Source organism: Ursus arctos, unplaced genomic scaffold, assembly GCF_023065955.2.
Source record: "Ursus arctos isolate Adak ecotype North America unplaced genomic scaffold, UrsArc2.0 scaffold_18, whole genome shotgun sequence".
Classification (NCBI taxonomy): Eukaryota; Metazoa; Chordata; class Mammalia; order Carnivora; family Ursidae; genus Ursus; species Ursus arctos.
In genome coordinates, this window is record NW_026622852.1 from 5,241,432 (window position 1) to 5,268,263 (window position 26,832).

Sequence of the window (26,832 nt, forward strand, 5' to 3'; positions counted from 1 at the left end):
CAATCATCTGGATACTTACTTCAGAATATTTACCTGCATCTAAATCTTTTTCATATGAAATTTGTATAAAGTATACAGATAGGCAACTGAAGTGATTTCAGTTTTGTGAGGTGTTGACTTTCTTCTCTCTTCTCCTTCTTGTTCTCTCTCTCTCTCTCTCTCTCACACACACACACACACACACATACACTTAAGAATAACAATTTGTGGTTAAAAATTCAAAAAGTAGGGAAACAACTGAATGTATCACAGTTTTCATGTTTTATGTTTAATTTATAATTCATTAAAATCATTTACTATATGATTGAGAATGGATTATTACAAATATAGAAATGATAAACAACTTTAAAACAGTTGTCCAGCTTATTCTTTTAGACTTTTGAAAGTATCTGGGTTTTTTTATGGGTGGGAATACATACTGAGGCTGACATTTTTTTTGTCCTCCTCACCAGTGTGTAGTAATCAGTTGATTGTTGACTTCAAAATATCCTGGAATCCAGGGTTTATAAAAGGCCTCAGTTCCACTCCTTAGACTTAGGAAATCCTCCAAGTGGGAAGTTCTGCTGTTTTCTCCCTTTAGGACAGTCCCCGTTCAGTTCTTGAGCCAATCCAATTGGAAACTGTGTCAGAAGTTCACAATACCATCTGGTGATCATTTTTATTTCAGTTAATTAACTCACAGCCTTTTTCTATAACTTGTCTTTAAACCACCATAATTTTGGCTGAATGAATAAAATGTGGGGATCTATGTTACTTTCCTCCATCAAACACCCCTCTTCAGTCAATTATAAAGCCACCCAGAATCTCAACTTCACAGCCTGGGTCCTGATCTTCTGCTTGGATCCTATGAGTTCCCTTTACTAGATACTCAGGTCTAATATCTCAAGGAGAGCTGTTGTAATATGACAAATATGGAGACATATTTATATTAAAAAATCTGCTTATTTGAAATTCAAATTTAACTAGGTGCCTTGCATTTTCATTTGTTAATTCTGTGAATGGGTAGTTGGGTCCAGACTATGAATCAGTACCAAATAAAGAGAATTCTTTGGGTAATATTAAAACCTTATCCAACCCAAGGAAACACTTCGGTATAATGTCAGATCCTACAGTCCCATCATAATTGAGTCCCTCTTTTACTAGTGGCTACCTCTGATATTTTGTAGAGTTTTCTTTACTCAAGATCTCATTTTTTTCAATAGACATAGAATCTCAGCCAGGTAATTTCAAAGGTAACTTCCAAGTCTAAATTCTTCCTCAAATCCTAGCACTCCTGAATATAAACCCGGATTTTATCATGCACACCTAAATCTTTGGATTCCTAACTCTGTGTTATCCAAAGTGAGCTCTTAAAGAATGTCAAAGGCTGGCATCTTGTATTAGTGTGTGTGCATATGTCACTACAAGGGGACACCCTACACTTACCCTGTAGAATATGAGAATATTCTAAATTCCTCCAGATTTTCATAACAGAAGAAAAGCATTGAACTTCTATTAAGACAATTAACAAAATGGAGATCGTACTTGCAGTTGGAAATTTCCTTTAAGAGCAGCGTTATCTTGCACATAATTACAAGTCTATAGTAATAGACTTGTTTGTCCTTTGCCAGCAGTTTAGGAAAGAAACTAAAATTTAAAGTGTGATTTCCTTACTGCTCTTTTTAATTCTTACATATTCAAGGGAGTTATTTTACTTAGGGCAACTTATGGTTAATTTTCTAAATAAGCCAAAGTCTCTGTTATTAAAATGAAACTAACTTTTAAAGTCCAGTTCAAATAAATCAAAACAACTATAGGGAAAAAACCCTAGAGGATCTTAGAAACTAAGCATGTGCTTACAAATTAATCTTATAGCTCACATGACACATGTTTTCTCAAACAAACAAAAAAGCTGAATGTCATTTGAAATAAAATATGTCAACTATCTCAATGACCAGTAATGCCAAGTTCATAAATACTTGAAACTGAGTTTTCTTGGTAGAGTATTGAAACAAGAGCACTAGCATCAGATATGCGCTTAGAGGTGGAGAAAGAACATTACAAAATAACTGTGCAAAAATAAAATAAGTGCTTAGTAAAACAGTTGGGAACAAACTCAAAAAATGTTTTTGAGAGTTGTCATTTACCTTGAGCCAATCTGAGAGCTATGATAAAAATATTGCTCTTATATTTATTTATTATCCAACTGAAATAGTGGTAGTTGTGATTTCTACAGCTTAAAAAATCAAATCAGAAAGCTTAAATAATTATGTGAATGATCTGGTTTAACATTGAATGAAAGAAATGAAATTCACTCCTCGAACTCAATTCTCCTTTGTAAAAAGTGATAATGGCAATTAAACAATAGTAAATGTATAGAAGCAACAAAACAGATCTGTCTCCACACTAGGTATCAAAGAAGATGTGGAGCCTTGAGGTATACTGGCCTTTTGGGCATAAAGAAATAAGATGTACCTCCTAGAATCTAGTAAACTCAATAGATGCCTTGTAATATGCTCAGGGAAAAAGTTGCTTTAGTTCAACAAATAATATCTTCCCTCCAGAAAATGTGCCTTAATCAAACAGAAGTGTTTAAAGACCAAAAGCGTTACTTAATATGACAAGGCTACCTGTTAAATGCATACTATTTAATTGACAAACTAGGCTCTAAAGACGAAATATCAGGTTACTTGAAAATCAGTGTCCAGAAAGGTGAAATTAAAGACAAATCAATTTGGAGACTGAAAGAAATAAAGATAAAATTTAAAGAACAAACAATATATTTGATACAAACACTGGTGCAATGAAATACAAAATGGGATAATATCATTAAAGAAGCTAGCAGTTTTTGGAGCACTTACACTGATTTGGTACTTTGGTAATACCTTACAGAGCTCATCTTACTTGCTTATCAAACATGCTTATAATGTAGGCTCTGTCATCTTTACGTGCATAGGAGAAATATATTCATAACATTGGAGTCACTTGTTCAAAGTCACCTACAGAGTGGTGAAGCCAAGATTAACAGTGAGGTCTGAAATCCAAAATAATGCTGTTAGCTATTGTACTGTACCATCCTCTGTGCTACATAATTGTTTACAGACAATGTGCTGAAGGGCATTTTAAAAATATAAAAGAAATAGATATATTGCTACTAGAAGTCAAAAGATTCTGTGCCAACTACAGACTTCGATGCTGACTAGCTATATGAACATGGGCAAGTCACTTTAAATCTCTGGGCCTCCTTTTCCTCATCTGTAAAATTAGGAAATGAACCACGGTAGACTTCTGCGTTGACAGCCCCCAGTTTGTTCGTGCCTTCCTCTATCCACACCTTTGTATAGACCCTTTGCACACTGATGCTGGGACTGCCACTGTGACTTGCTTTGGTAGATGAGAGAATATGAAATGTGATAAAACACAGGTGTGAAAACTCCTTGCTCACTGGGTCTTACCCTCTCTTGATGCTTCTGGGCTTCCTGCAAAAACAACAATATGAATCATCTCAGGCTAGGGAAACATGTGACTCAGTCATCCTCACCATGTAGTTGGTGAGGCACCAACCATAAGACATGTAAATGAGGTCAGCAGACTGTAGCCACATGAGTGAGTCCAGAAAAAGCCACCAGAAGAATTGCTCAGCTGAGCTCAGCCCAAATTGTCACAGATACAGTTGTAATTGAACAACTGATTGTTCTTTTCAGCCATGGGTAAACAATTTTTTTTCCATAAAGGGCCAGATAATAAATATTTTAGGCTGTGCAGACTATACAATCTCTATCACAACTACTCAACTCTACTGTTGTAGCATAAAAGCAGCCATAGACAATAAGCAAGTAAATGGGCATGCTGTCTTCCAATAAAACTTTATTTACAAAAATGTGGTAGTAAAAAACAACAACAAAAAAATGAAAACAAAAAAAACAGGCAACACTTGGATTTGGCCCTCAGGCAGTAGTTTGCCAATCCTTGTTTTAAGCCAAAAAAATTTAGGGTTGTTGGTTATATAGCAAAAGCTGATAGTTAGATCAAGATGAGTTCATTAACACTGAGAAAATCAATTCTGTAATTAGAATTTGCATTACAAGTGAAATCAGAATTACATTATTCCAATTAAAATCTGCTCCCTAAATACCACGTTTTCATCACTGAACTGAATAGAAAATGTTCCCCCCCCCAATTCAAATTTATTTTTAGTGGAAGTGATTGCTTAAAATTTGGGATATAATACTAAAATTATATTAACTAGAAAAATGAAATATAACTGAAATTTCACACAATACCTCCTCCTTGGCCCTATGAGACTAACACTCTCAGGCATGCATGTACACACAGTTAAAGTTTAAAAATCACTAGTTAAATGTGCTTTAAAAAGCACAGTTGCTAAGCAAGATTATAAACCCACTGATTTAAGGAATGTTAAAGAGACTTAAAATAAGAAACTAAAATTTTCCAAATATCTTATTATACATATTAGATGTATTGTTTAATATAGTGTCAAATGTGGTCCTTCATGTGATGTGCCAGTTGTAAAGGCCATCTCTAAACTATGAGAGTGAAGAGGGGATGATGATGAGGAATATGGTAGTTTTGAAAGATCTGTGTGTCCTTGAGTGCTGAATGAGGATAATTATGACCCAAATATGTCACTTTTAATTTATGCAGAATATATCTCAAAAGAAATTCTGTTAATGTTATTAACTGAGGGAAGGATTTTAGTGTAAAAGAGAACTGATAACATCAAAGAGTGTGTATGTATGTATGGAATGAAGAGTAGGGGCAGAATGTGGGCAGCAGAGAGTAGAAAGACAGAAGGAGAGAACTCACAGCAAAGAGTAAAGTTTGAATTGAACTTCAAGGAAACTTCGGTTTAAAGGACAGTGAGAACAGTTCTGTGTTGAAATTTAATATTAGAAAAAAAAAGACCTAACCTAGATGCTACTGCTTTAACTTATGTGGGACAAAAATTCAGAGTATTAGTACCATTAAGAACATTCTAGAAGCTGTCAAAATACTATCAGGAGAATTCATGACGAAACTAAGGAATAATTCCTGTCTTTATGAATAGTCAGGGATTAGGCAGATGGATTTAGGCCAACATTTTGGTAGTCAGGTTGAATGAATATACATAAAAAATAGATGTACAAATGATAGGCCCTAAGTATGTCAAAAACACTGACATCTAACACTAGGTGTTAAGATCAAAATTATGTAAGAAGTAACTATGATTTAAGCAGTTAGAATTGTGGTTTTATGAATACATGGATTAGTTCATAATTTATTTTTTTTTAATGCTTAGTTTTTTTCAGACACAGATAGCAAATGACTGGAACCTATTAGCAAAATATAGGAAAGGAAGAAAATTTTGTCCAGGGCTTTCCTTGGTTAAGAATTATCTTAAATTTTAAGAATAAGTAGGAGTAATATCTGTGGATTGCTGAAAGTAATATAAATTGGTACAATGTTTCTTAATGCATTTTGGCATTAAGAATCAAGATTCTTAATTGTTTATGTATCTCATATAATTTACTCATAATAATAACTATTATAAAATTTTATGCATAAATATGTTCATTACAGTCATTTAATTTTTTTTCTAAACTGACAACAGGAAGCCCAAAAATAAGAAAATGGTTAAATAAAATACAGTAAAAATGAATATATTTTATATGACCATGAAAAATTCTGAAAAGTTTCAATAATCTGAGAATCTTATTACCTTAGTTGAATAATATAAAAGCAAAATAAAAATCACATGTACGTAATGATTATATATATACAAATAAGTATATACATGCTTATTTGTAGAGAAAAATCTGTCAGAAAATATGCTAAACTAATAATAGTAATTATTCCTGAAGTGGCAACATTTACTCGTTTACACGTTTAAAATTTTCTAAATTTGCAAATATGAACCAATATTGTATTTATAGGGATTTAAAAATATGGTGTCAGGAAATACTATTCCTTCTAGCTCAAAAACTCTTAAATATTTTTTACTCCAACATTCAAGACTGGTCACAATATGTTACCGAGTATTTTTTTTTTAATCCAATTCTACTCTTTCTTTACACATATTGCAGATAGATCACACTTTCTTATTTTTATTCTTCAGTCCAGTACCTTTTTTCTGTTTACCTAAAACACTTCACCTCTTTCTCCCCATCTGTCTCCTTCCTGTTTTTGAACTCTCTCCCTAATGTAGATCTTCTCTGATTTAGAATGGGGTTTCATCCCAATAAACCCATCAAAATCGAAAGCATCCTAAGTTGAAATGCTTAGGCCAGCCTATCTTAACTGTGTTCAGAACACTTACATCAGCTTACAGTTGGGCAAGATCACTTCACACAAAGCCTATTTTATAATAAAATGTTAAATATCTTATGTAATTTACTAAGTACTGCACTGAAAGTGAAACACAAGATGGTGATATGGGTACAGAATGGCTGTAAGTGTTTCAGTTGTCTGCCCAGGTGATCAGGTGGCTGACTGGGAGCTGGGTCACTGCCTCTACCCAGCATCACAAGAAAGTATCATAACGCAGGTTGCTGGGAAAAGATCAAAGTTCAAAACTTGAAGAGCAGTTTCTACTGAGTGTGTATCACTCTCACACTATCATAAGTCAAGAAATTGTAAGTCAAACCATAGTAAGTTAGAGACCTTCTGTGCCCTCCCATCCCAGCAACCCTAGAAAACCACTGTGCTGAGCAGTTCTCTTACCTTCTACTGACAGTGAAATGTCGTCTGCTCAACTGTCAGGGATGAAAACCCAACTTAAACCGAAATGGAAGAAAAGAGGGAGAGGTAAATATGTTTGCTCATTTAGGCAGGGTTTGTCAACCTCAGCATTACTGCTATTCTTTGGCGGGGGGCGGGGGGGGGCATTCTGTTCTGGGGATTGTAGGATGCTTAGCAGCATCCCTGGCCTCTACCTACTGAATACCAGTGCCCCCCCCCCCCCGCCACAGTGTCACAAACAAATGTTTCCAGACACTGCCAAGGTCCTCTTGGAGGCAAAATTACCAAACTGAGGACCACAGGTTTTAGAGAAAATGTAAAAGCCTGTCTGACCCTAAAGACTAAAGTCACATTCTCAAAATTAGTTCCTCCATCCAAAAGGCTGTCACTCCCCAAGCTGGTCACTGTCAACCCCACACTTCAAATATTTCAGATTAAACATTTTAGGGCAAATAAATACAGTATTCAAAAGAGTAACTGATAAAAAAAAATCGGATGCAATCTCTAATTGCCCTAACCATCAATTAATCTCTTTGGTCCATGTATTAGACTATTTGGAGACACAGGCAGGGCCACATATTCACCCTGACTTACAGTATTGCTGTTGGTGCTAATCAACCACCTGAAAAAGGAGATGTTTTGATTCTAAGAAGTGAGAGGGTGCTCAGTTGTTCTTAGTTTTTTCTCTGCCTAGTAAGACTGTAAGCTACTTAAAGGCAAGCGATGCATTTCCAACATCTTTTTTGCACCCACAGCTCCCAGAATGCTGCCTTGCAAAAAGTTCAATACATAGTGTCTTATTACCTAAAACTTTTTAAAGGAGGTTACAACTTTTTTTAACTCACTGAGAATAAACCGTTCTCATTTTTTTGAGTTTCAAAAAAGTATCTTACAATCTCTATAGAAACCTTCTGAATATGTTAAATTCAATTTTTTCTGTAAAATTTAAAAAATCTTAAAAATAATCTTTTAAAAATAAAAAACTGCTTTAATATTTTAATTAATTTGATATAAATGAACACTAAATTTGCCAGCTAGAATGAAATATGCAGTGTGATAGCATTAAAAGACAGAATTAGGAAAATATGGAATGAAGACAAAATATAAACTTTTTGAGAGAAGGAATTACATGTTACACTTATGATAAATACTTTGCGGTTATATGATAGAAATCATATTTATGTAATTTAACGATGTAATATAAATAGTTATATTTCTATAAATATGTAATATTTGTTTCTATATGTGTAAATGTGTGCATGCATATATATGTTTTAAATAATAAGTGTCTAGCAACATGCATAAACCTATATAAAGTTTTAGAATTGCAAATATCTTTTGAAATGTTTTAAATTTATCTTCCTTAATCAAATTATCCATGAAGTTTATTGTATTTTTTAAAAAGCCTTTTAAAAAATGTTTACAACACTTTGTTTGGAAATAAAAATGTATTATGTTGGTGCAGGGCTTCTATTACATCATGCTTTTAAAAATAGAAGACGACAAAGCAATGGATTTCAGGTAAGGAATATGAGTCTCAAGTCAAGGAAACACAATTCAAATTGGATTTTAAAGAGTTTGAAAACAAACTAAATGAGCCTTGTTGTATATATTTTTTGTTTCCTATAATTTTACAAAGCAATTTTTATCTGTCGGAGAGGGCTGTGCCAGCTATTGAAAAAACCTAATTTGAATAAGATATAAAATGCAGAACTGCCATACAAAATCCAAAATAAGAACCTGACTTCCATACCAGATATATTATTTGATCTTCAACTCCTTGGGAAACATTTCAGTCTCAATAAGGACAATTTACTCTAAATGGAATTATTTTTGAGGATAGAAATATGGTATTTAATGCATATTCAACCTATTCTAGGATGTAGACTATTTTATGATCCTATGAGAAATTAGCTGAAATTTATAATTTAAAGATTTTTCCTAAAGCAATTCAAATTCTTGAGCTTGATGTTGTAATAGGTAAAGTTAAGGGAAGCAATCCTTGAGCTATGTTTATCTGCACTTACATTTCAACTCTTTAAATATTTTCTATATTTGGTTCACTTTAAATGCAATTTTTAAAATTTCATATATTTTTTAGAAGGAAATTAATGTCTTTTTGCATTGGCATTTTTTAGTGGTTACAAATAGTATTTAACACAGGAAAGTTATGCAAATGGTACCTTTAATCTACTGTTGATTTTAGAGTAATTGAAATATAAAGAGCAAATCAGAATCTCTTGATGACACCTGAGAACATAATACTTCTAAGACACTGCACTTCACAAAACAACAAATTCATAATTTCAAAACAACAAATTCATAATAATGAAGCAATATTCATAATTAGCATCTAAGTGCTGTCTCATAAATTAATAAGCAAACTATCCAATACTGATAAAACACAAATGTTTCTTATGATATGGAATACTTCTTTGGTTTGTTGTAGTTCTGTTTTTGATTGTTTTGTGGTTTTGCCTCCAGTCTGTTTCTGGGCATTTTTTATAACAGCTTTATTGCGATATAATTCACATACCATACAATTCACTCATTTGAAATATACTGTTCAATGTTTTGCTATATTTACAGTTATACAACTGTCACCACAATCAATTTTAGGATATTTTCATCCCCCAGAGAAAAGGCCGTACTCTTAGTCATCACCCATCACTTCCCCCTAAACTCTTCCCAGCCATTGGCAACCACTAATTTTACTTTCTGTCTACATTTGCCAATTCTGGACATTTTATATAAAAGAAATAACAGAATATGTGGTCTTTTGTGACTGACTTCTTTCACTTGGTATAATGTTTTCAGAGTTCACCAGTGTTGTATCATGTATGAATAGTTCATTTTGTTTTATTGCCAAATAATATTCTATTTTATGGATATGCCACATACTATTGACTTGTGTTCTGATAGATATTTGAGTTGTTTTGACTTTTTGGCTATTGTGAATAGTTCTGCTTTGAACATTTATATACAAAATTTTGTGTAGACATATGCTTTCATTTCTCTTGAGTATATATCCAGGAATGAACGGTTTTGTTTTTTGAAAACAGAAGAATGCACTGCTAAACATTGTTTTTTAAATAATATTTTCTTCAAGTAATTCCTATTTTCTTAACAGTTGGGGAAATAACAATCTTTTGAGACAACACTACATTTTGTTCTTGTGATGTTCATAAGACATAATTTCAAATGATAATTTTGCTTTCCATTTTATAAATACAACCAGTGTTGGAACTCACATAAATAGTGGCTTACCTCCTATTTTCATTTGAGACCCTGTTTAAAAAACCAGTAAGCTAAGTAAGCTGCTATCTAACTTGATATTTTTTTCTCTAAACAGAAATATTTGGCTATTTAAAATTTTAATATATGCCTAAGAAACTGAGAGAATATCACATGTCATGTGAGAATTCTTTTAAGTCTTCCTATCTTAACTTGTAATAAATGTCTTTCTTCTGTGGGATGAGCAATTGAGATGTTATCCATCAGTATTCTGTTTCAATTCAGTAGAAATGAAAAATGCCTGATGTCACTGTCAAACACACTCAGGGAGATTTGATGAGCAAGCCCCTAGGAAAATTGTCTTTTCTCAACAGTGCTCTGATGATTGGCATAATTTGTGTGCAGATGTTTTCCTTCAATTTAAAATTCTGATATTCAGAGAAGAACTTACCTTTTTCAGATGATGTACCCATAATTTAACAAGAGAATGCATCACTAAGAAATTATGACATATACGTGGGTTTTAAAGCACCCTTTGAGACCAACTATAGCTCTAGAACCAGTGTCCCACTTTGCTTCATCAGTTTATAGATCCCCTGATTTCATATTGTCACACCATGCAGTGCATATTAGACTTTAAATATTAAGTGAATGTTGTTAATACTTTTTTTTTTTACAATCCAATAAGAAAACTGCTTTTTTTTTTAAAGGAGGTTTTTGCCCCAGACAGTTATTTTTTTTAAAGATTTTATTTATTTATTTGACAGAGATAGTGACAGCCAGCAAGAGGGAACACAAGCAGGGGGAGTGGGAGAGGAAGAAGCAGGCTCATAGTGGAGGAGCCTGATGTGGGGCTCGATCCCATAACGCCGGGATCATGCCCTGAGCCGAAGGCAGACGCTTAACGACTGTGCCACCCAGGCGCCCCAGAAAACTGCTTTAATACAATAAAAGGATTGGGCCTTTTATAGTGACACATATTAGAAGTAAGAAAGAAAAAGAAAAAGCAGATGAATACAAATTAATGTTTAACCTGACTGAAATTCAACCCAAAAGTTCTGATGCATTAGATATGCCTTTGTTTTGTCAAAAAAATATCTCAGTGTGGCTCCTAAGTGTAAATCAGAATTTTTCCAAGGTCATGTGCAATCCACAATTCCTGGTTCATTATGAAATAGCTGCTTTGGTAAGCCGATCAAAATGTACATGGTTTCTCTACCCGAAGAACCACTAAGAAGGGAATGAGGTACTAAACTGACAAAGAAATGCTGCTGATTCCTAGAATGGGACTGAGTTTGTGAGATCAAGATTAAATTCCTTGGTAGCACACAAATAAACAACCTAACTTTACACCTAATGGAACCAGAAAAAGAACAACAAACAAAACTGAAAAAACAGTGGAGGGAAGTAAATAATAAAGATCAGAGCAGAAATAAATGATATAGAAACTAAAAAGTCAATAGACTAGATCAGTGAAACCAGGAGCCAGTTCTTTGAAAAGATCAACAAAATTGATAAACCTCTAGCCAGACTCATAAAGAGAGAGAGAGAGAGAAAGGGAGAGAGTGAAAGAGAAAGGACTCAAACAAAAATCACAAATGAAGGAGAAATAACAATCAACACTACAGAAATACAGAAAACTATAAGAGAATATTATGGTAAACTATATACCAACAAATTAAACAACCTAGAAGAAATGGGTAAATTCCTAGAAACATAACCTACCAAAGCAGGAAAAAACAGAAAATTTAAACAAATTACCAGCAAGAGAATGAATCAATAATTAAAAACTTCCAAAAAACAAAAGTCCAGGGCCAGATGTCTTCACAGGCAAATTCTACCAAATGCTTAAAGAAGAGTTAATAACTATTCTTCTCAAACTATTCCAAAAAATAGAAGAGGAAGAAGGAAAACTTCCAAATTCATTCTATGAGGCCAATATTACCCTGATATCCAAATCAGATAAAGACATTACAAAAAAAGAGAACTACAGGCCAGTATCTCTGATGGACATAGATGCAAAAATCCGTAAGAAAATATTAGCAAAACAAATCTAACAAAGCATTAAATAAATCATTCACCATGGTCAGGTGGGATTTATTCCTCAGATTCAAGGGTGGTTCAATATTTGCAAATCAATCAATGTGATACATCACATCAACAAGCAAAAGGACAAAAATCACATGATGATTTTAAGAGATGCAGAAAAAGCACTTGACAAAGTACAACATCCATTCATGATAAAACCCCTCAACAAAATAGGTTTAGAGGAAGCATATCTCAACATAATAAAGACCATACATAAAAACCCCACAGCTAACACCATAGTCAATGGGGAGAAACTGAAACCTTTCCCCCTAAGGTCAGGAACAAGACAAGGATGTCCACTCTCACCACTTTAATTCAAAATAGTACTGGAAGTCCTAGCCACAGCAATCAGACAACAAAAAGAGGCATCTAAATTGGTAAGGAACAAAGGCGCCTGGGTGGCTCAGTCATTAAGCATCTGCCTTCGGCTCAGGGTGTGATCCCAGGGTCCTGGGATCAAGCCCCACATCGGGCTTCTCCTCTGGGAGCCTGCTTCTTCCTCTCCCACTCCCCCTGCTTGTGTTCCCTCTCTCTCTGGCTCTCTCTCTCTCTCTGTCAAATAAATAAATAAATATATCTTTTAAAAAGTAAGTTGGTAAGGAAGAAGTTAAACTTTCACTGTTTGCAGATGACATGATGTTATATATAAAAGACCCTAAAGAGTCCACCAAAAACTACTAGAACTGATAAATGAATTCAGGAGGATACAAAATCCATGTGCAGAAATCTGTTGCATTTCTATACACTACTAACTAAATGGCAGAAAAGAGAAATTAAGAAAATAATCCCATTTACAACTGTACCAAAGATAAAAAAAAAAAAAAACCAAAAAAAAACCTGGGAATAAACCTAACCAAAGAGATGAAAGACCTGTACTCTTAAAACTATAAGACACTGATGAAAGAAATTAAAGACGACACAAAGAAATGGAAAGACATTCCATGCTCATGATTGGAATAACAAATACTGGTGAAATGCCTGTACAACCAAAAGAAATCTACTAATTTAATGCAATCCCTATCAAAATACCAACAGCATTTTTCACAGAATAAGAACAAGCAATCCTAAAATTTATATGGAACCACAAAAAAACCCTCAAATAGCCAAAGTAATTTTGAAAAGGAAAAGCAAAGCTGAAGGTATCACGATTTCAGACTTCAAGTTATATTACAAAGCTATAGTACTCAAAACAGTATGGTACTAGCACAAAAATAGACACATAGTCAATGGAAGAGAATAGAAAACCTAGAAGGGAACTCAGAAATAAACCCACAACGATATCATTAATTAATCTTCAACAAAGTGGGAAAGAATATCCAATGGGAAAAATTCTCTTCAATAAATGGAGCTGAAAACTGTGTCTGCTACTTGCAAAAGAATGCTTACATCATACAAAAAAATAAATTCAAAATGGATTAAAAACCTAAATGTGAGACCTGAAATCATTAAAATCCTAGAGGAAAGCATAGGCAGCAATCTCTCTGATATTGGCCATAGCAACATTTTTCTAGATATGTCCTCTGAGGCAAGGGAAATAGAAGCAAAAATAAACTATTAGGACTACAACAAAATAACTTTTAAGAGCTTCAGAATAACTAAATAACAACTTCTACACAGCCAAAGGAAACAATCAGCAAAACTAAAAGACAACCTACTGAATGGGAGAAGATATTTGCAAATGACATATCCCATAAAGGGTTAGTATCCAAAATATGTAAGGAATTTATAAAACTCAACACTCAAAAAACAAGTATTCCAATTTTAAAAATGGGCAGAAGACATGAACAGACATTTCTCCAAAGAAGACATCCAGATGGCCAACAGACACATGAAAAGATGCTCAACATCACTCATTATCAGGGAAATGGAAATCAAAACTACACTAAGATACCACCGCACGCCTGTCAGAATGGCTAAAATCAGCAACACAATAAACAACGGGTGTTGGAGAGGATGTGGACAAAAAGGAACCTTCTTGCACTGACAGCGGGGATGCAAACTGGTATAGCTACTTTGGAAAACAGTATGGAGGTTCCTCAAAAAGTTAACACTAATTCAAAGGGATTCATGTACCCCTATGTTCACAGAAGCTTTATTTTTTATAATAGCCAAATTATGGAAGCAGCTCGAGTTTCCATTAATAGATGAATGAATAAAGATGTGGGGCATGTGTGTGTGCATGTATGAATATTATTCAGTCATAGAAAAGAACAAAATATTGTCATTTGCAATTACATAGTTAGTGGCAGAAAACTAAGTGAAAACGTGAGTCAGAGAAAGACAAATACCATATAATTTCACTCACATGTGAAATTTAAGAAACAAAACAAAGTAACAAAAGGGAAAAAAGAGAGAGAGAGTCAAATCAAGAAAGACATTTAATATAGAGAACAAACTGGTGGTTACCAGAGGGGCGGTGGGTGGGTGAGTGGAAGGATGGGTGAAATAGGTGATGGGGATTAAGGAGTACACTTGTCATGATGAGCACCAGGTGATGTATGGAATTGTTGAATCACTATATTGTATACCTGAAATGAATATAACATTGTATGTTATCTGTATTGGAATTAAAATAAAAAAAAATCCTTGGTAGCATAAATGATGGCTGATATCATGCTATAAAGGGTAACCATAATTAAATTACTTATATTTTACACTTTATTAAAATAATTGAGTATTACTGGATTTATCACTGTTTATTTAGAAATGTATCATGCTTTTTTTTTATTTTTTTAAAAAGAGCCTAGATGACTCAGTATAACAATTGTGCAATGTATTAAAAAAATCTGCATACTTGAAGACATGAGACAAATATTCTTATTTTAGTTGTGTCCCCCAGAAGAAATTCAGCTTTGAGAAATTTATTTAATGTGTGGGTTTCTGTTCTCTCAACTGTAAAGTGAATGCTCTGGCTACCAGTTGACCCCTAAGGTTCTGTGCCACTGTGATATGCTCCCATCACAAGGAACAGCATGGGATAAAAACGGATGGCACTAAGTCACATTAAGATTTGATCATTTCACAAGAAATGCATTATGAACTGTATATTAACTTCTGCATATGGAGTTGGAGGAAATGAAAATGGACTGATGTGCTAGGAATCCTCACTGAGGACAATGGTCATAATTAACATGTGACTGAATTATTTGGTGGCTGTAGTCTAACAAGTGGTGCTATGCAACAGAAGGTTGTTGCTAAATACAGCATCTCAAAAGCATATTCTTCAAATAGTTTCCTGTGATCATCAGTCCACCTACATTCTTCCATTTACAAAAGAGAATCTGGGGGCACCTGGGTGGCTCAGTTGGTTAAGTGTTTGCCTTTTTCTCAGGTCGTGATCCCAGGGTCCTGGGATGGAGCACCCCCCACCCCTGCTCAGTGGGGAGCCTACTTCTCCCTCTCTCTCAAATAAATAAATAAGTAAATCTTAAAAAAAAATTAAAAAAGAGAATCTGTTTTGCACTAGTATGACCTAAATTGATATTCAAGTTAGTTAGCAAGTACGGCTCTGGCAGAAGCACAGAAAATTCAAAACAGATGCCAACTGACGGAATATTAGGTCTACAGTCACACCCTTTTCAGGAACTTTCTGTCATCAAGCAGTGTGGTTCATAGTTAGGACTGTCCAGTAGCTTAAGAAAGAATGAAGTTTGTTTTTCTTTTTATTTTCCACTATTTTTGCTGAGTTTTGAAAAAAGAAAAGGTCTTCCATTTAAAGATTTTCAAATAACTTAGAAGCCAGATTTACATTTTGCCATAACTCCATTTACTTTGTCATCTCTCTTTCTAAAATTCCTTTTGTCTTCAGGATGTTCAGGAGCTAGATAGCAACAATGTAAACATGCTCTCAGGACTACTCAGGGGGACTGGAAGGCAGATGTGATTGTAGTGACCAGGGATGGGGGCAGAAAGTATTAACAGTTTACCTACATAACTTATATATACAATGTGACTATGTCTTGCTTAGATACTTCTAAGTTAAGCAGAAGGGCTTTAAACTCCAAACACTTGTTTTCAAATTCGAAAAGTGCTGCCATGTGTGTTTGTAAAGAATTCTTGATTTTACAAAGGCAGAACATCTAAGGAGACACCACTTATGCCGTAGCCATCATAGATGTATACATTACGGCACAACTATCCTGCAGGTGACAGTGACATAGAAGTATGTTTTTCTTTTAAAATATATATTCATATTCTGCTAATTTTTTGAAAGATGAGAGTACCTTGAGTAGATGGAGTTCTTTTCTTTTTTCTTATTTGTGCAAAGATACCATATGGAGTAGAAATGGACCTGTATCTGAAATATATTATTTTCAAGCAACAAATCTTTAGGCAATTTTTTAAACTTCTTTGAAACTTATTTTTGTCCTTGGTTAAAAAAAAAAAGGATTAATGTACCTGTAGGTTTATTTGAGGATTAAATCATCTTGTCTGTACACATTAAGTACTCCTTAAATGGTGTTATAATCTGGTGTTGATAATAAATAGTGCTAGTTTATTACCATTTTGTGAGAATTAAGGTAAGATTCTATTCCATTACTGGAACAGACTGCCAAATATGAGGGCACATCCCTCCCCCCTTCTTCAACATCACATAAAGGTAGTAACATCTGCCAGCACCAAGGTCAAGGTCAGTTGTCCCAGAATTGGAGGAGATGATCAGTATAAAAGTATTAAAAACATCCCTTTAACAAATAGGAGAGATGTAATTTGGAGTTAGAAAATGGTAGAGCCATCAGCACAATATGACTTAGGAATATTTGCAATAGCCCAAGTAGAGAAGATCCCTAAAGAATATTATAATGAGAGAAGAGAACCTCAAAATTAATATGGCACATGGGTTTTGGGGCCACCGTAATTTGGGGTACTTTTGAATAAATGACTCATTTTGTCTCTCATTGCTGAAGAGCTGAGGCCCTTCACCAACAGTTGACCAATTTCCAGTTATCTTACCTCTTTCAATTGTACCTTTCTGACCCTATAGCAATGCTTAGCACAGGCTTGTTGGGATGCCCAAACTTTTGAATAATGATTTGCAGCAATGGCATTTGGATGAATAAAATTGTGAAAAAATAAATATAACAAAAAAGTAATTTAAAAAATAATTTCTACAGAGGATCTCACATTAAACACATGGAAAGGCCTTAATTTAGCCATTGCTTTCATTTGCATATTTAATTTTCCTTGGGAAATGCCATAGGTTCAGCTCATTAACTACTACATGACACAAATGCACAAATGCACAATCCTGCACTTTCTTTCCTTTCTTTGATGCCTCTTTCACTTACCCCCAAGGACAAGGCAAGAAAAGAGTAGCTAATTTTCTCATTAAAAGAGAACGTAGGTGAAAATGATAACTAATTCCAGTCATTTGAGAAATGATCACATCTCAGTATGCATAGTATCTTGGTAAATCAAGACAAAGTCATTAAAATTATTGTAAAAAGTTCATTTGAGCAACAAATCTTCAGACACATTCATTGTGTTAGCCCCTAGGTACTTCCGTCATCTAATATAGAAAGTTGTAGTAGATAAAGGTATGAATTTTAAGCCTATAAAATTCACTCTTATATATCATATACCTACTGAGTTGATTAAAACGCATAAATATTGCATCTGGCATAAGCCTAGAAAGTAAAGTGGTTCCCATGGTTTTAAATAGCAGGCTTAATCCTTTCAGAGTTGTGGGTGGGAACTGTGTAGGTTACAGGTGGCCTGATCACCAGGTCTATCTCTACTCTTCTTTGAGTGCACAAGCTATACCAAGGTCAGTTCAATTAGAATCTAAATATATTGTCAGAAGATACCAGTGGGATATAGTAGAATAAAGAGTAATCAAATTATTAGCCCTTGGTTCTCGCAGCATGGCTCATCTAAAAGATGGGCACAGAGGAAGGACAGAAATGGAAAGGAAGACCCAGAGGGCCATCCATCAACCTGGTGCCATTCAAAGGCCTTGGTTTCACTGTGTTCCTATTCCTTTTATAACTGAACCAGAGTTTAATACCTCATGAAGTGTCACTCTTAAATTTAAACTTGACCTTTTGGAGTAGTTTATTTAAATCTTAAAAAGCAACAGCACCACCACATTGAATTATAAACACACCAACCAATATAAAATACAAATATTTCTCTTATGTCAAAATTGGATTTTGGCATAAGTCCCAGAGATTTAAAGCAATGCATTTTCCACAGTTTATTCTACTAGATAGTTTTTTTTTATAGCAAATTAACTTGATCACAACCTTCATCATTGACATGTATACTTAAAAATAGCGAAGGTTTACATACTGTCTGATGCCTTCATCGTAAATCTATGTTTCTTACATTTTTTTCTAAGGTAATCTTCCCAAAAAAGTTCACAATTTCAAAAGGCAGAAAGTGACAGTGATTAATAGCTTCCTCTGACGTCAGCCTGGACTCTCCGTACCACTCATTGGCCAAGCACTTTGAGGAAATCCCTTTATTTCTTTCTCTGAGCACAGTTCTCCTCAATTGTAGATTGGGAATAATCATAGGACCTAACATATGAGGTTGTTGTAAGCCTGATTGAAATAATCGTATAAGCTGATTAGCTGAGTGTCTGATACAGAATGTTCAGTACATGCTAGCTTATACAATGATAATGGGGAGTTAAAATCCCCTGGTTCTAAAATACAGGTACTACTATTTGAGTTTGCTTAATATCATCTCCATGCTCATAATTTGTCTCTGCTCTAATTACATATAGATCTCCACTCACTTTTTCTGAGATCTTCCTTATCTTTCCAGAATGAAGAAACAGAACCAATTTCTGAGAGTTTCAATGCCAAGAACCCAAGTAGAAATAAGTTTCTGCTTTATTCATTTTTAAAAGGAGCAAAGAAAGTGTAAAACAGAGTCTAACTAACACTTTGTGATGTTTTACAGCTAGAAGCTTGCAGCCTCCCAATGCTCTGGCCCCCTTCTTCTCCAATCTAAACAAGCAGAAAAGAAAAGGCTTAGGGGCTTGCTCCTTTTTCACACAAGCCCTGGCCTACAAGTGTAGTAACCCTCATGCTGACCTTGCTCCCTAACCACAATGAAACCCCAAAACCTCATCATTCAAGTAATACATCTTTTTATACCCTTTGGGTTGTGTGTGCCACCAGTCCTGATGCCTGAGCCAAATTTTGTGTGGGGATGCTTCTTGTGTCTAATGAGTGCCCACAACTCAAGTGCACTCAAGTATGAAGTTTGAGTGAGTCAATTTGCAGGTTATCGTCATTCATCTAAATGACTATAATTCACGTAAGGTGTCCTAGAAATCTTTTGTGACCAAATTTTGTAAGAGAGATTTCCAGAAATTCTGCCTCAAAAAGTCTATATTTTTTATACGTAGTACATTAAAACAAACTTTGAGGACAAACTTACAAGAACTTTCATTTAAGCTAGTCTCACAACATACAGCAAATGGCCATTTTTGTACAACAAATATAAACACAGATTATTTTAACAGGTATATTAGATTTTTTTCTCTTTCAGCCATAATAAAATGCAGGAATGTTACATAAGAAGATTACTTAAAATAACATCCTAAAAGTAAAGGTATACAGGACTTGTGGGATAATGTGTATTCCACCATAAGTTTCCCACCCAATTACACCCTGGCGAGAATTTTTATTAACTTTCCCAAAAGGGACATTACTTAAATTAATTTGATTTATAAAACTTTGATTCTCCAAAGTCTTAGGAATCCACATATATTATAGGTGAGATATACTTGTATATTTCCACATTTTTAAAATTGAGAGGAATAACATTAACTTTATATACATGAAGTCTTTTTTGTAAACTACAAATTTAAATATAAAAATATTAGTATATTTACACATATTGTAACAGGGAATAAAAAGAGCTATACATTTGTAACACACAAGGAAGTGATATATGATAATTAAACTCCAAACTTTTCTTGAGTGCCTCCACTCTGCACAGCTCTGTGTTACACGGTGGATACGGAAGTGAGGAATGGGAAGGCGCACAATTCTAATGAAGCTAAACTGCTGTGGAGAAGAACCGCATTGCTGCGGGTTCATATTGTTCCTCACACTGTACTATAGATTCCATCCCTACAGTAGGACTATCCTCATGATTAGCATACAGTCTTTGGTGTTATTTCCGTACTCTATATATCTTAGTCCCATAATCAAAGAATCACCTACATAGTGGAGTTAAACGAAATCTATATCCCTCTCCAAGGAGATTCTGGCAACCAGGACTCAGGTATAGTGCCTTAAAGGTATTTAAAGGGGCACTTTGATCACCTGGCAGACCCTAGGTACAAATATGGAGTTACTAGAAAACATATATGATAAAATTATTTTAACACCCCTTTATCCCGCATATGAGACCTCTGTTTTGTTGGTGTAGTGTAGATAGAATAATCTGTGTATATCCTTAATATGAAAACGCAGCTTTCTGGGAGCCCTGTGTACAAATGATGTGTCTCAGGAAGTTGAGGGCAGCAGTCAGAGGCTCAGGGTTGCTCTGCTGTGTCTCATCTTCAATCAGATAACTTCTGGCTTCATTTGATTTATACAATTCAGTAATAACATTCCAATTAAGATTCCATTTTAGAGGGAAAAAAAGGATTACTTGTGGTACACGTGTGTGCGTGTGTGTGTGTGTGTGTGTGTGTGTGTGTTTTGCTGCTTAAAAAATTTAAATACCTGGTCTAGGTTTTACATTTTCCTCATTTAGGATATAAACAAAATAGTATAGTTCTTCAAATCATGGCAAGATTTACTACTGATTCTAAGACATTATCATTTTTAGGACAATCTTTCCCATGAAAATATATGTAAACTTGCATCTTCTCTTCGTGTATGGCAGAAGTTTTTACTATAACTTTTTTTTTAAGATTTTATTTATTTATTTGACAGAGATAGAGACAGCCAGCGAGAGAGGGAACACAAGCAGGGGGAGTGGGAGAGGAAGAAGCAGGCTCATAGCGGAGGAGCCTGATGTGGGGCTCGATCCCAGAACGCCGGGATCACGCCCTGAGCCAAAGGCAGACGCTTAACCGCTGTGCCACCCAGGCGCCCCTTTACTATAACTTTCTGCTTTAGTCCTCACGTCTCCTTGGATGTACAATCATTATTCTCACTCTTCCCTAATTTGTTCCTCCACTCTGGCTAGTAGTAAGCACATATAACAAATTTACATTAAGGGCATTCGATCATCCACGTAAACTAAAGTTTAAGTGATTTTTTAAAATGTAGAAAATGAAGAAGTTGGCACTGTTTCATGAAAACAGATATGCTTTTTAATTATAACTGACATAATATTTTGGTGATTTAAGAAATATAATAGAGATGAATGACATCTTTTGCCCTTAAACCTTCCCCAGCCCATAAAACTTTGTTAATTGCAAGTCTCCTGTGTGATTTCTTGGTCTCTCTTTTTTTCCGTTCTAATCTTCCTTCTAGCTATTTCTGAATTCCCACAATATCACTTCAATCATTTCACTGATATAACCTATAGAATATTCTCTAAACTCTTTTGCTGTTGGTGGACATCAATGTCCTACTCAAGGTAGTTCCAAATGACAACTTAATCTTCATTACATATCGTAAACTATTTATTAGGTACCTACAATGTGCCAGAAACTGTATTACTGTTGGGCATATAGTGTGAAACTAAAAGAAAAATCCTTTATTCAGAAGATGGATAGTAAAAAATGCTTAACTTCCAGGAAAGTATAAATAATCCCCAAAAGCCACAGTCAAGAATCATAACATTGATTTGCTGCTTTCATAACTTTATTCCTATGCCCTTTACTAGGAATGTCCTCTTATCCTCACTTGTACAAATTCTTATTATCTTTTGAAGGTTATTTTTTTTCCATTTCTCAGAAACATAGTGAAGAGGATGAAAAGGAATAAAATAGAAAATATATACATATTCTAAGATGCCTAAAAACACATAGCAATGCCAACAGGTACATGAAAAAATGCTCAATATCACTAATTATTTGGAAAATGCAAAACAAAACCACAATTAGATATAACCTCACACCTGAATGACTAGCATCAAAAAGACAAGAGATAAAAAATGCTGGCAAGAATGTGGAGAAAAGGGAATCCTTGTGCACTATTGGGAGGAATGTAAATTGGTAAAGCCAGACAATATAGAGGATCCTCAAAAAATTCAAAATAAAATTACCATATAATCCAGCAATCCTCTTCTGGGAGTATATCTGAAGGGAATGGAAACACTATGTTGAAGAGATATCTGTACCTCCACGTTCATAGAAGCATTATTTACAATAACCAAGACATGAAAACAACCCAAGTGTTCAAACACAACAAACACAAATGAATGGATAAAGAAGTTGTAATATAAAATATAATTATATATAATTATAATCCATATATACATGAGTAAGTCTTTTAAGTCATATATACATGTCATATATATATTATTATTTGGCCACAAAAAAAATAGGGAATCTTGCCATATGTAACAACACAAATGGACTTTGGAGGCATTATGCTAAGTTAAATAGGTCAGAGAAAGACAATTAAATAAGTCAGACAAAGAAAAAATAATCTAAAAAACAAAATAGGACAACAAGGTCATGCAAATAGAGATCAGACTTGTGGTTACCCAAGGGGAGTTAGGGAAGGGGGACTTGAAAGGAGGTGGCCAAAGGGTACATATTCCCAGTTATAGGAGAAATATGTAGTAGGAATGTAATGCACAACATGATGACTATGGATAACATTGCTGTGTGGTATATATCAAAGTTTTTAAAAGTACTGTATGGTGACTAACATAATATAATAAAAATAAATAAATAAATAAATAAATACATAAATAAATAAATAAAAGCATCAATCCTATGAGTTCTCATCACAAGTGAAATTCTTTTTTTTTTTCTTTTACTTTTTCTTTTTTGGTATCTATATATAATGATTCTGACAATAAATTCATGATATATGTAACTAAAATCATGCTGTATGCCTTAAACTTATATAGTGTTATCTATCAATGATATCTCAATAAAACTAAAAAAAAAAGCCACAGCAAGTCTCCATCAATTTCAGAAAAATTAGAATAATACGAATAAGTTCAAAATAATTAAAATGATAGAACTTTAGAAGTTAAGGTCTACAGTTTTCAAATTTTAGTGTGTTTCAGAATTACCTGGAGATCCTGTTTCTTTGGTCCAACCCCAAGAAATTCTGATTTAGTAGGTCTGGGTAGGTCCTAAAAATGCATTTCTAACAAGTTCCCAGATGACACTGATGCTGGTGGTTCAAGGATCACGTTTGAAAACCAATAATTAGAAAAACAAAAAACAAAAAATGCTACATATGTATAGCTTTATGTATAGCAAATGCTATACATAAATTTAGCATACTTGTCTGATAGCTTTTGCTTCCTTTATGGCACTCTCATTTTCTCAAGCAGAATAAACTCCTTGACACTTTTACATCTCCAAGAGCAATATTCTACAGCTAGAGGGAATAAAAATAATCTGTGGGTTTTTTTTTTTTTCATAAAATAAGTTATAAAACAGGTGATTCTGATAGATTGACCTTCAAGAGACAACACATAGTCATTTTCCTCTATTGTATGTCAAGCATTTTATTGTTTCCATATTTGATTAATATGCCCATTGTGACATCCATATTTCCTAGGATAGCCCTTCAGCCTGCCACCATTCAGGACTGATTAATGGCAAAAAAAAAAAAAAAATCTGAAAGGGTTATATGTATACATGAATTTACAAAACTGCTAAAAGCCTCTGAAAATGATTAAAAACAAGTCAGGACTAGTAGTGGCTGAAGTTACTCAAATACATATTTTAGTGGGAAATCGTGGCTAGTCTAGATGTTTTAAGTTAATTCTAAGCAAATATTGATACCAATACTCTTTTTTCAGTTGAATTCATTTACTGTATCTTGAAATAATGATACTTAAATTAATGCTTTCTGTTATATCTCACACACTTAATAGACAAAACAGGTAAGGTACCCAGTACTATCTGTATGCTTTTCTTTATCACAATTTCTACATTTTCCCTAATATCTGGTAGTTAGAATTGCTTGTGAGAAGCCACTCACAAAGAAACAGTGGCTGAGAAGATAATGTAAATTCAAACCATGGTTCATTTTAGACTATATATTTTCTTTTACTTATGATACTTAAACAAAAATTTGGATGCAATCCAAATTCAATTTTAGAATCCATAGATGTGCAAAATTTAGACTGAGCTAGTCATCGACCATACATATGTAACAAGTTCTGCTATTTTATACTAAAATTGTTGAATCCTTCATAATACTTTGAATTAAAATGACTATCATATGAAGACTCATCCTCATTAAATTTTGAACAAACCTGTTTAACACTTACTAAAGGTCAGGATAACAATTTAAAAAATGACTCAAAAGATTTTTTTAAGTGAACATTCTGAAGTTTTCCAGAATAAGGATCAGTATTCCATTGCATTTTTAAATATGATATAAACTATTTTAGAATTATTTAATATTTTGACACTCCTGATTAAGTCTTTTAAGTCTTTTATGCTAACATAATTACAATGTTATTGGGGTTCTAAGCAACTAAAACAATCAAATTTGCAAAATTAGTCTTTTAGGAAATATTGAAAGAATCAGTTAATTTAACTGATAGGTAATGTTAGATAGGTAACGAGGAGATATTAAATAAGCTCATAGAAGCAGTCATAGAGATATCATGGATTTCAAACCTCATAAAATTGGGATGGATTCCTGACTCCACTACTTATTGGCTCCATAATTTAGGGAATTTACTTAATGCCCTTGAATCTCTAAAATGGAAGTGATAACAGTTTACTTATATGATCAGATATTAACTTAACTGACAGCACAGTCTGACAGTGGCTATTGACATTTTCTTTGAGAATGAGTTTTAATTACTCAATATAAACTTTCATATGTGGAATATGATTTAAATAGGTTTAATAAAAAGAAACAAAACTACTTTTTTCACCCTAGAGGAGCCTTCAGTCTCATCTATAAAATGTAGGAATTGAATTAGATGATTCCTCAGGGCACTTATTTATTATTCTATTATATTCCAGATAGCTGCTATAGGAAATTCTCAATTTAAATGATATTAAGATTCTGTAACAGATAGATTACCCTAATGTTAGCTAAGAAAGGTCTAAAGGCTGTGGTTCTCAAATCTGGCTATACCTTAGAATCGATTGAATGCCTTTAAAAAATACTGATTCTAAAACTCAAATCAGAATTTTTGTGGAGTACAGCTTGAGTGTATCAACAATCCTTTAAATATGATGATTCCAACTGTAGTCAGGGTTGTGAAACACCCTCTTGAAGTGAAATTGTAAGAAATGTAGATGTAGGGGAAGTCAAAAGCATAATCAACAAGAATCCCATTCTATTTCCCAAACTAAAGATTCTCTGATATAGGTGAGCCTCACAAAACCCTTTATCTAATTTCCTCATCCAAAATCCATTCTCTTATTTCCATCTATCTGGAACAAACTCAGCTTGCTCATAAAACAATTCATTTCATTCATCAATACCTCTTCTTTAGCATGATTTTCATGTTAAGAAAACCTCTATTCTCTAATTTCCCAAGACCAAAATCACAGCATGAAATATAAGACTTTCTTTTGTATCACACATCTTTATGTACACAAACACACACACACACACACACACACACACACACACACATTCAATCTATCAATTTCTGTTTCACCTTTAAAAGTCACTGAATCAGGAAAGCCCCCTTTTGACCTCAAGATGAAGTTAGATGGAGGACGTAGATGGGCCAAGATATTAGGAAAATCCTGAATTTACCTCCTTCTATAGACATACCAAATCTACAGCTACATATGGAACAATTCCCTTTGAAAAAGAACTGAAAACTAGCTGAACAGCTCCCTGACATGAAACGATAAGAAGGCCATATCATGGTGGGTAGGAGAGGCTGAGCAATGGTCTCATCAAAAACCCCAACCTTGACATGGTAACCCACAATTAGGAGGGATCTCACAAGTCCAGGAGCTTCTCCCTGAAGAGTAAAGGGTTCACCCCATATCAAGCACCTCAAGCCCTAAGACTTGCACTGGAGAGATGAACCTCTAAAACACCTGGCTTTAAAACCAATGGAGCTTATATCCAGGAGACCCAAACAGCTGTATAGAACTGAGATATGCTCTAAAAGGGCTTGCATACAGACTCACACATCCCAGGGCCCAGCCCCAGCATAAAAGCAGCAGCTTGAAAAGCATCTGAACTATAGGTGAAGGAGACTCATTTTCTAACCTTAAAGGATCTTCCAGAGTGGCAGGGGTGTTTTGAGAGTCTCCCTGGGGACAGAGATGCTGATGGGTGTCATTTTTACACTTTCCCTCTACCTTGACAATACTGGCAAACATGCACAATCTCTGCTTTCCCACTACCTTGCTAAACCTGGCAGTTACATGCATTCTACTCCTTAATTGGCTCTGGTGGCCAGGGAAGCTTGTGTTCCTAGGTTTCACAGGACTATAACAATTAGAGAGACAGTCCTTGGCAGACTACCACCTCCAGGTTACTGCACAGATAGCAGACTAAAATACATCCCCAGTTTTTCTCTGAAAGAGGCCTATTTACTTGTACTGGAACTGAAGCCTGAAGGGAAGGATTCAGGTTTATTATACATCTAGAGGCTACAAAATTGCTCTCAGGAAATGCAGACAGAGAGACATGACCTTTGTGCTCTCCTTTATCCTCACGAAAACTCAACAGTACCTCCAAGAAAGGAGCC